The sequence below is a fragment of the Triticum urartu genome, chromosome 1A (genome assembly GCF_056163025.1).
Source record: "Triticum urartu cultivar PI428250 chromosome 1A, HENAU_Tu73, whole genome shotgun sequence".
NCBI classification, from domain to species: Eukaryota; Viridiplantae; Streptophyta; class Magnoliopsida; order Poales; family Poaceae; genus Triticum; species Triticum urartu.
Genome location: NC_141873.1, coordinates 355,712,215 through 355,722,741, shown reverse-complemented (window position 1 = coordinate 355,722,741; position 10,527 = coordinate 355,712,215).

Here is a 10,527-nt window from a genome sequence, read left to right as displayed (position 1 = left end):
TCAGGATATAAACATGCTGAGGATCGCATTTTTTCTTGGAGCAGGTGCCAAGTATTCGGAAGATTTCATCTTGAGTACGCCGAGGGCCCGACATGCGTGTCCCACTGGTTGATAGTTTGGGGGTCTTTGGCCTAGCCCATGCTCGGGGCCGACGTGGTTAGCACCCTTTTATGTAGTACACCATCAGTAGCCCCTGAACCGGTCTTCCAAGCTGAGGATAATCCTCGGAAGACTTGCTCTTCTATGTGTTAGTCTTTGATCTTGCAAACTGGTTCAACACTCACCTTTGTGCTTCCTTCTTTGACATAAACGTAGCCTGTGTAAGAGGAATTATATACCTCGGACTCCGGAGGATCCCCAAACGAGCTCTTCCCGAAGAGTATTTTTATTGTCGGACCCGAGGACCCTTACCCCGACTAGTTAGCTTAACAACAAAGTCTCTCCCGAGGAAGAGTGGGTGCGCCTGGTTGGGTCAGGTTCTGACAACTTTTGACCGAACTCGAAGCACCACCATATATTGTAGAACCGAAAGGTCTCATCAGTACTCATTATGTCATGGGTAGCGTAGCTCGCGGCCGTTGCTATTGGCACGTCTCATCAGTTAAGAGATCGTGCCCTGGATTTTCGGCGGCATTACCAATAAAACACCTCAATCCACGCGCGCACATAACGCACGTCGCGTTGGGAACTTGCGAGATTATTGCCGCGCAATCCGTACGTTGAGTGTTTTTACCGGCTTATAAAATCCAAATGGTGGATTTACTCCATTTTCACACCTTCACCCTTGCTCCCAGCTCTTGTGATTCCCAAGCTCCGGCGCCCAGATATCAAAACTTCAAACAGAGCCTACCAATCCCCCCTTCCTTCCCTCCCCATCTCCACCGATTATTGGGAAGGGAAAGCACACCGGGGTGGCGGCGGCGGAGGAGGAAAAGGCGGCAAGCAAGAGGGGGATATGGCCCCACTCGACCGTCGCCGCCGCCGACATCACCAAGCTCCAGGTGCTCGGCTACCTGCCCCCACGGGGTAAGGTGAAGTGTCGTTCCCCTCTTGTCGGGAAGGTAATTTGCTCCGCCACCCGGGTTCTAGAACCTCGGGAAGGTGAGCGCGTCATGTTCACCCCCACCTTGTACAAGGTCCGGGGTTTCCGATCCACCCCTCCCTCCAGGGCCTCCTCTACTTCTACGGCCTGCAATTCCACCACCTTGCCCCCAATTCCATCCTCCATATCGCCTCCTACATCGTCTTCTGCGAGGCTTTCCTATGCATAGAGCCCCACTTCGGGCTTTGGCTCAAGATTTTTTGTGTCAAGCCACAAACAAATGCCCACCATATCACGGAGTGTTGAGGTGCCATGGCTAGCAAGATCCACGCGTCAAATGGCTAGAGGGAAAATTCATCGAAATGCTGAAGCACTAGAATGATGAACGGTTTTATATGGTCGATGTGTCGTCCTAGGACAAGGAAGGAGTCCCAGCTTTCTCAGCAGCGCCATTGGATTGGCTCCACTCATGGATGACGAAGAACCTTGAACGGGGGAACAAAGAAGAGGTCAAAATGCTCCAAGCTCGGGTGGAGTACTACATCAGGGAGGGCGTTAACTTGATTGATGTCGTACACGTCATGCTCCACCACCGAGTTCAACCACTCCAAGACGGAGCTTCTCCTCTATGGAAGTTTGCTCCTGGTGACCAGACCTCAGTCATCCGATGTTTCTTCCGAGGAAAGGACATTAGAGGGATGCAGACCCTCCTTTTCAAGGCCAAGGGCCAGTCCTTCCGGCTTGAAGGCAACTATGTTGGCTACTATGAGGTGCATCGAGCTCCAGAGGTAAGTCCCTTTTGCTTTTCTGTCTTAAGTTTCATCTTGCCATCCTCGGTCAAATAATTCAAAGATGAGGTGTCATTTTCCTGGACTGACTGACTGACTCAGTGACTCAGTGAAGGTGCGCCAGTCCAGGAAAATGACACCTCGTCTTTGAATTATTTGACCGAGGATGGCAATCATGAGTACCTTAAGGTTGTGACCCTATAGGTTCGGTAAAATATAGACATGAACAAAACCCCTTTTGTTCAATGACCGATAACGGAACCGTGGACATCCATATTGATCCCTATGAGTACACGAAGGACATTCGAGTGAACCTTTGGTTATCATGTGCTATTCCATTTGCTTCATGATAATTTATTTTAGGGCATATTTATCCCTTAGCGGTTTTGTTGATTTACGATAATACGTTTGCGGACTATTCGTGTGCATTGAGCATTTCAGATAATTCATCATTTGGCACAAGAAGATTGATGCCCCTGGAAGTTTTAAACAGAAAACGTATTATTTTCCTTCGTTTCATTTTTGGTGGGCTTGAGTCGTAGGATTTACCGTACTATCAAGAGGGGGTCTGCTTCAGAAAGGTCTGGGTGGAATCAACACGTACACATCTCCAATTGCACCCTTCGTATCTTTCCGTTTCCATGGAGTTTCCCTTCCTTTTATTTCGGAGTCTCTTGGAATGCTGCCAGCGGTAGTACCGCTTGTGGGCGGTAGTACCGCTCCCAGTACCGCTCGTACTGCCGCCTCGATTCAGGTCTCGATTTTATCGTGTCGGGTTTAGCGGTAGTCCAGCGGTGGTCCCATTGGCATACTATCGCTGACCCCAACTTGACCCAGTTGAGCAAGCAGCAGTAGGAGCGATAGTACCTCCTATTAGCGGTAGTACCACGCCTACTACCGTTGCCACTGCCGTGTTGGGTAACGTAGCAGAAATTCAAAAAACTTTCTACGTGTCACCAAGATCTATCTATGGAGAAACCAGCAACAAGGGGAAGGAGAGTGCATCTACATACCCTTGTAGATCGCTATGCGGAAGCGTTCAAGAGAACAGGTTGAAGGAGTCGTACTCGTCATGATCCAAATCACCGGAGATCCTAGTGCCGAACGGACGACACCTCCGCGTTCAACACACGTACAGCCCGGTGACGTCTCCCATGCCTTGATCCAGCAAGGAGAGAGGAAGAGGTTGAGGAAGACTCCATCCAGCAGTAGCACAACGGCGTGGTGGTGGTGGAGGAGCGTGGTACTCCAGCAAGGCTTCGCCAAGCACCGCAAGAGACGAGGAGGGAGAAGGGTAGGGCTGCGCCAAGACGGAGAGGAACTCGTGTGTCTTGGGCAGCCCAAACCTCAAGTATATATAGGGGGAGGGGAGGGGCTGCGCCCCCACCTAGGGTTCCCTCCCTAGGGGTGGCGGCAGCCCCCAGATCCCATCTGGGTGGCGGCCACAAGGGGGAGAGGGGGAGGCGCACCTGGGGTGGGCCTTAGGGCCCATCTGCCCTAGGGTTTGCCCCCTTTCCCTCTTGGAGGCGCCTTGGGCCTTGGTGGGGGGGGGGGGCGCACCAGCCCACCTGGGGCTGGTCCCCTCCCACACTTGGCCCATGCAGCCCTCCGGGGCTGGTGGCCCCACTTGGTGGACCCCCGGACCCCTCCGGTGGTCCCGGTACACTACCGGTAAAACCCGAAACTTTTCCGGTGACCAAAACAAGACTTCCCATATATAAATCTTTACCTCCGGACCATTCCGGAACTCCTCGTGATGTCCGGGATATCATCCGGGACTCCGAACAACATTCGGTAACCACATACAAACTTCCTTTATAACCCTAGCGTCATCGAACCTTAAGTGTGTAGACCCTACGGGTTCGGGAACCATGCAGACATGACCGAGACGTTCTCCGATCAATAACCAACAGCGGGATCTGGATACCCATGTTGGTTCCCACATGTTCCACGATGATCTCATCGGATGAACCACGATGTCGAGGATTCGATCAATCACGTATACAATTCCCTTTGTCTAGCGGTATTGTACTTGCCCAAGATTCGATCGTCGGTATCCCGATACCTTGTTCAATCTCGTTACCGGCAAGTCTCTTTTACTCGTTCCGTAACACATCATCCCGTGATCAACTCCTTGATCACATTGTGCACATTATGATGATGTCCTACCGAGTGGGCCCAGAGATACCTCTCCGTTTACACGGAGTGACAAATCCCAGTCTCGATTCGTGCCAACCCAACAGACACTTCCGGAGATACCTGTAGTGTACCTTTTGTAATGCCCCGGACACACCCGCCGGTGGTCGTTACTCCTGGCGGGATCTAGACTGGCCCCACAGATCAATACTAGTATTTTCTGTGCACTTTGTCCTCACTCGTGCGCACCCAGGAGAAACTTCCCGGTCGGTCACCCATCCTGACACTACTCCAAGCTAAGCACGCTTAACTTTGGAGTTCTGTCCGAATGGGCTCCCGGAAAAGAAGGAATTCCTTATTGATATGAGTAGTCTATCATCCCTAATAATCCAGGCCATCACATACACCCCCACTCAGAGGAACCGACGTCCTCGTCGGGCCACAGGAACGTTCCCTCTTGGCACAAACGTCTGTGCTTCCAGTCCGGTACATGTGCCATGCCGGGTGCCACGACGGGTCACAAACGTCATGAACAACATGACCACGCACCTGTCCGCAACCATCCGTGTAACCGCGAGGGTCGGCTCTGATACCAACTTGTAACGCCCCGGACACACCCGCCGGTGGTCGTTACTCCTGGCGGGATCTAGACTGGCCCCACAGATCAATACTAGTCTTTTCTGTGCACTTTGTCCTCACTCGTGTGCACCCAGGAGAAACTTCCCGGTCGGTCACCCATCCTGACACTACTCCAAGCTAAGCACGCTTAACTTTGGAGTTCTGTCCGAATGGGCTCTCGGAAAAGAAGGAATTCCTTATTGATATGAGTAGTCTATCATCCCTAATAATCCAGGCCATACACCTTTATAGCCACCCAGTTACGTTGTGACGTTTGGCACACCCAAAGTATTCCTACGGTATCCGGGAGTTGCACAATCTCATGGTCTAAGGAAATGATACTTGACATTTAGAAAAGCTTTAGCATACGAACTACACGATCTTTGTGCTAGGCTTAGGATTGGGTCTTGTCCATCACATCATTCTCCTAATGATGTGATCCCGTTATCAACGACATCCAATGTCCATGGTCAGGAAACCGCAACCATCTATTGATCAACGAGCTAGTCAACTAGAGGCTTACTAGGGACATGGTGTTGTCTATGTATCCACACATGTATCTGAGTTTCCTATCAATACAATTCTAGCATGGATAATAAACGATTATCATGAACAAGGAAATATAATAATAACCAATTTATTATTGCCTCTAGGGCATATTTCCAACAGTCTCCCACTTGCACTAGAGTCAATAATCCAGTTCACATCGATGTGTGATTAACACTCAAGGTCACATCCCCATGTGACTAACACCCAAGAGTTCTGGGTTTGATCATGTTATGCTTGTGAGAGAGGTTTCAGTCAACGGGTCTGTAGCATTCAGATCCGTATGTACTTCGCAAATTTCTATGTCATCTTGTAGATGCAACTACTACACTACATTTGGAGCCATTTCAAATAACTGTTCTACTTGGAGCTATTCTAAACTATTGGTCCATTATACGTATCCGGTATCTCTACTCAGAGCTATCCGGATAGGTGTTAAGCTTGCATCGATGTAACTCTTTACGTCGAACTCTTTATCACCTCCATAACCGAGAAACATATCCTTATTCCTCTAAGGATAATTTAGACCTCTATCTGGTGATCTACTCCTAGATCACCTTTGTACCCTCTTGCTAGACATGTGGCAAGGCACACATCAGGTGCGGTACTCAGCATGGCATACCGTATAGAGCCTATGACAAAAGCATAGGGGACGACATTCGTCCTTTCTCTTTCTTCTGCCGTGGTCGAGCTTTAAGTCTTAACTTCATACCTTACAACTCAGGCAAGAACTCCTTCTTTGACTGATCCATCTTGAACACCTTCAAGATCATGTCAAGGTATGTGCTCATTTGAAAGTACCATTAAGCGTTTTGATCTATCCTTATAGATCTTGATGCTCAATGTTCAAGTAGCTTAATCCAGGCTTTCCATTGAAAAACACTTTCCAAATAACCCTATATGCTTTCCAGAAATTCTACGTCATTTCTGATCCACAATATGTCAACAACATATACTCATCAGAAATTCTATAGTGCTCCCACTCACTTCTTTGGAAATACAAGTTTCTCATAAACTTTGTATACACCCAAAATCTTTGATCATCTCATCAAAGCATACATTCCAACTCCGAGATGCTTACTCCAGTCCTTAGAAGGATTGCTAGAGCTTTGCATACTTATTAGCATCTTTCAGGATTGACAAAACCTTCCAGTTGTATCACATACAACCTTTCCTCAAGAAAATCGTCGAGGAAACAATGTTTTGACATCCTATCTGCAAGATTTCATAAATAATGCTAATATAATTCCAACAGACTCTTAGCATCGCTACGAGTGAGAAAGTCTCATCATAGTCAACTCCTTGAACTTGTCGGAAAACATCTTAACGATAAGTCGAGCTTTCTTAATGGTGACATTTACCATCATTGTCCGTCTTCCTTTTAAAAATCCAGCTGTACTCAACAGCCTTACGACCATCAAGCCGTTCTGCCAAAGTCTACACTTTGTTTTCATACATGGATCCTCTCTCAGATTTTATGGCCTCGAGCCATTTATCGGAATCCGGGCCCACCATCGCTTCTCCATATCTCGTAGGTTCATTGTTGTCTAGCAACATGAATTCCAAGACAGGATTACATACCACTCTGAAGTAGTACGCATCCTTGTCATCCTACGAGGTTTGGGAGTGACTTGATCCGAAGTCTCATGATCAATATCATAAGCTTCCACTTCAATTGGTGTAGGTGCCACAGGAACAACTCTTTGTGCCCTGCTATACACTAGTTGAAGAGACGGTTCAATAACCTCATCAAGTCTTCACCATCCTCCCACTCAATTCTTTCGAGAGAAACTTTTCCTCTAGAAAGGACCCGATTCTAGAAACAATCCCTTATTGCTTTCGGATCTGAGACAGGAGGTATACCCAACTGTTTTGGGTGTCCTATGAAGATGCATTTATCCGCTTTGGGTTCAAGCTTATCAGCCTGAAACTTTTTCACATAAGCGTTGCAGCCCCAAACTTTTAAGAAATGACAGCTTAGGTTTCTCTAAACCATAGTTCATATGGTGTCATCTCATCGGAATTACGTGGTGCCCTATTTAAAGTGAATGTGGTTGTCTCTAATGCCTAACCCATAAACTATCGTGGTAATTCGATAAGAGACATCATGGTATGCATCATATCCAATAGGGTGCAGTTATGATGTTCGGACACACCATCACACTATGGTGTTCCAGGCTGTATTAGTTGTGAAACAATTTCCACAATGTCTTAATTCTGTGCCAAACTCGTAATTCAGATATTCATCTCTATGATCATATCATAGATCTTTTATCCTCTTGTCACGACGATCTTTCAACTTCACCCTGAAATTACTTGAACCTTTCAATAATTCAGACTCGTGATTCATCAAGTAAATATACTCAACATCTACTCAAATCATCTGTGAAGTAAGAACATAACGATGTCCACTGCATGCCTCAGCACTCATTGGACTGCACACATCAAAATGTATTACTTCCAGCAAGTTGCTTTCTAGTTCCATTTTACTGAAAACGAGGCTTTCAGTCATCTTGCCCATGTGGTATGATTTGCATGTCTCAAGTGATTCAAAACCAAGTGAGTCCAAACGGTCCATTTGCATGGAGTTTCTTCATGCATATACACCAATAGACATGGTTTGCATGTCTCAAACTCTTCAAAATGAGTGAGCCCAAAGATCCATCAACATGGAGCTTCTTCATGCGTTTTATACCGATATGACTTACGTGGCAGTGCCACAAGTAGGTGGTACTATCATTACTATCTTATATCTTTTGGCATGAACATGTGTATCACTACGATCGAGATTCAACAAACCATTCATTTTAGGTGCAAGACCATTGAAGGTATTATTCAAATAAACAGAGTAACCATTATTCTCCTTAAATGAATAACCGTATTGCGATAGACATAATCCAATCATGTCTATGCTCAACGCAAACACCAATCTCGATGGTAGAGGGAGCGTGCGATGCTTGATCACATCAAGCTTGGAAAAACTTCCAACACATATTGCCAGCTCACCTTTAGCTAGTCTCCGTTTACTCCACAACCTTTTATTTCGAGTTTACTAACATTTAGCAACCGAACCGGTATCTAATACCATGGTGCTACTAGGAGTACTAGTAAAGTACACATTAACACAATGTACATCCAATATACTTCTATCGACCTTGCCAGCCTTCTCATCTACCAAATATCTAGGGTAATTCTGCTCCAGTGTCTGTTCCCCTTATTACAGAAGCACTTAGTCTCGGGTTTGAGTTCAACCTTGGGTTTCTTCACTAGAGCAGCAGCTGAATTGCCGTTTCATGAAGTATCCCTTTTTGCCCTTGCCCTTCTTGAAACTAGTGGTTTCACCAACCATCAACAATTGATGCTCCTTCTTGATTTCTAATTTTATGGTGTCAAACATCGCGAATATCTCAAGGATCATCATATATGTCCCTGATATATTATAGTTCATCACGAAGCTCTAGCAGCTTGGTGGTAATGACTTCGGAGAAAAATCACTATCTCATCTGGAAGATCAACTCCCACTCGATTCAAATGATTGTTGTACTCAGACAATCTGAGCACAAGCTCAACAATTGAGCTTTTCTCCCTTAGTTTGTGGGCTAAGAAAATCGTCGGAGGTCTTATACCTCTTGACGTGGGCACGAGCCTGAAATCCCAATTTCAGCCCTCGAAACATCTCATATGTTTCGCGACGTTTCAAAACGTCTTCGGTGCCTCAATTCTAAACCGTTTAACTGAACTATCACGTAGTTATCAAAATGTGTATGTCAGATGTTCGCAACATCCACAGACGATGTTCGAGGTTCAGCACACTGAGCAGTGCATTAAGGACATAAGCCTTCTATGAAGCAATGAGGACAATCCTCAGTTTACGGACCTAGTCCGCATAATTGCTACTATCAACTTTCAACTAAATTTTCTCTAGGAACATATCTAAACAGTAGAACTGAAGCGCGAGCCACGACATAATTTGCGAAGACCTTTTGACTATGTTCAGGATAATTAAGTTCATCTTATGAACTCCCACTCAGATAGACATCCCTCTAGTCATCGAAGTGATTACATGATCCGAGTCAACTAGGCCGTGTCCGATCATCACGTTAGACGGACTAGTCATCATCGGTGAACATCTTCATGTTGATCGTATCTACCATACGACTCATGCTCGACCTTTCGGTCTCTTGTGTTCCGAGGCCATGTCTGTACATGCTAGGCTCGTCAAGTCAACCTAAGTGTTTCGCGTGTGTAAATCTATCTTACACCCGTTGTATGTGAACGTTAGAATCTATCACACCCGATCATCACGTGGTGCTTCGAAACAACGAACTGTCGCAATGGTGCACAGTTAGGGGGAACACTTTCTTGAAATTATTATGAGGGATCATCTTATTTACTACCGTCGTTCTAAGTAAACAAGATGCAAAAACATGATAAACATCACACGCAATCAAATAATAGTGACATGATATGGCCAATATCATATAGCTCCTTTGATCTCCATCTTGGGGCTCCATGATCATCTTGTCATCGGCATGACACCATGATCTCCATCATCGTGTCTCCATGAAGTTGCTCGCCAACTATTACTTCTACTACTATGGCTAACACGTTTAGCAATAAAGTAAAGTAATTACATGGCGTTGTTCAATGACACGCAGGTCATACAATAAATAAAGACAACTCCTATGGCTCCTGCCGGTTGTCATACTCATCGACATGCAAGTCGTGATTCCTATTACAAGAACATGATCAATCTCATACATCACATATCATTCATCACATTCTTCTTGGCCATATCACATCACATAGCATACCCTGCAAAAACAAGTTAGACGTCCTCTAATTGTTGTTTGCATGTTTTACGTGGTTGCTATGGGTTTCTAGCAAGAACGTTTCTTACCTACGCAAAACCACAACGTGATATGCCAATTGCTATTTACCCTTCATAAGGACCCTTTTCATCGAATCCGTTCCGACTAAAGTGGGAGATAAAGACACCCGCTATCCACCTTATGCAACTAGTGCATGTCAGTCGGTGGAACCAGTCTCACGTAAGAGTACGTGTAAGGTCGGTCCGGGCCGCTTCATCCCACAATACCGTCGAAACAAGATTGGACTAGTAACGGTAAGCATATTGAACAAAATCAACGCCCACAACTACTTTGTGTTCTACTCGTGCATAGAATCTACGCAATAGACCTAGCTCATGATGCCACTGTTGGGTAACGTAGCAGAAATTCAAAAATTTTCATACGTGTCACCAAGATCTATCTATGGAGAAACCAGCAACGAGGGGAAGGAGAGTGCATCTACATACCCTTGTAGATCGCTATGCGGAAGCGTTCAAGAGAACAGGTTGAAGGAGTCGTACTCGTCGTGATCCAAATCACCGGAGAT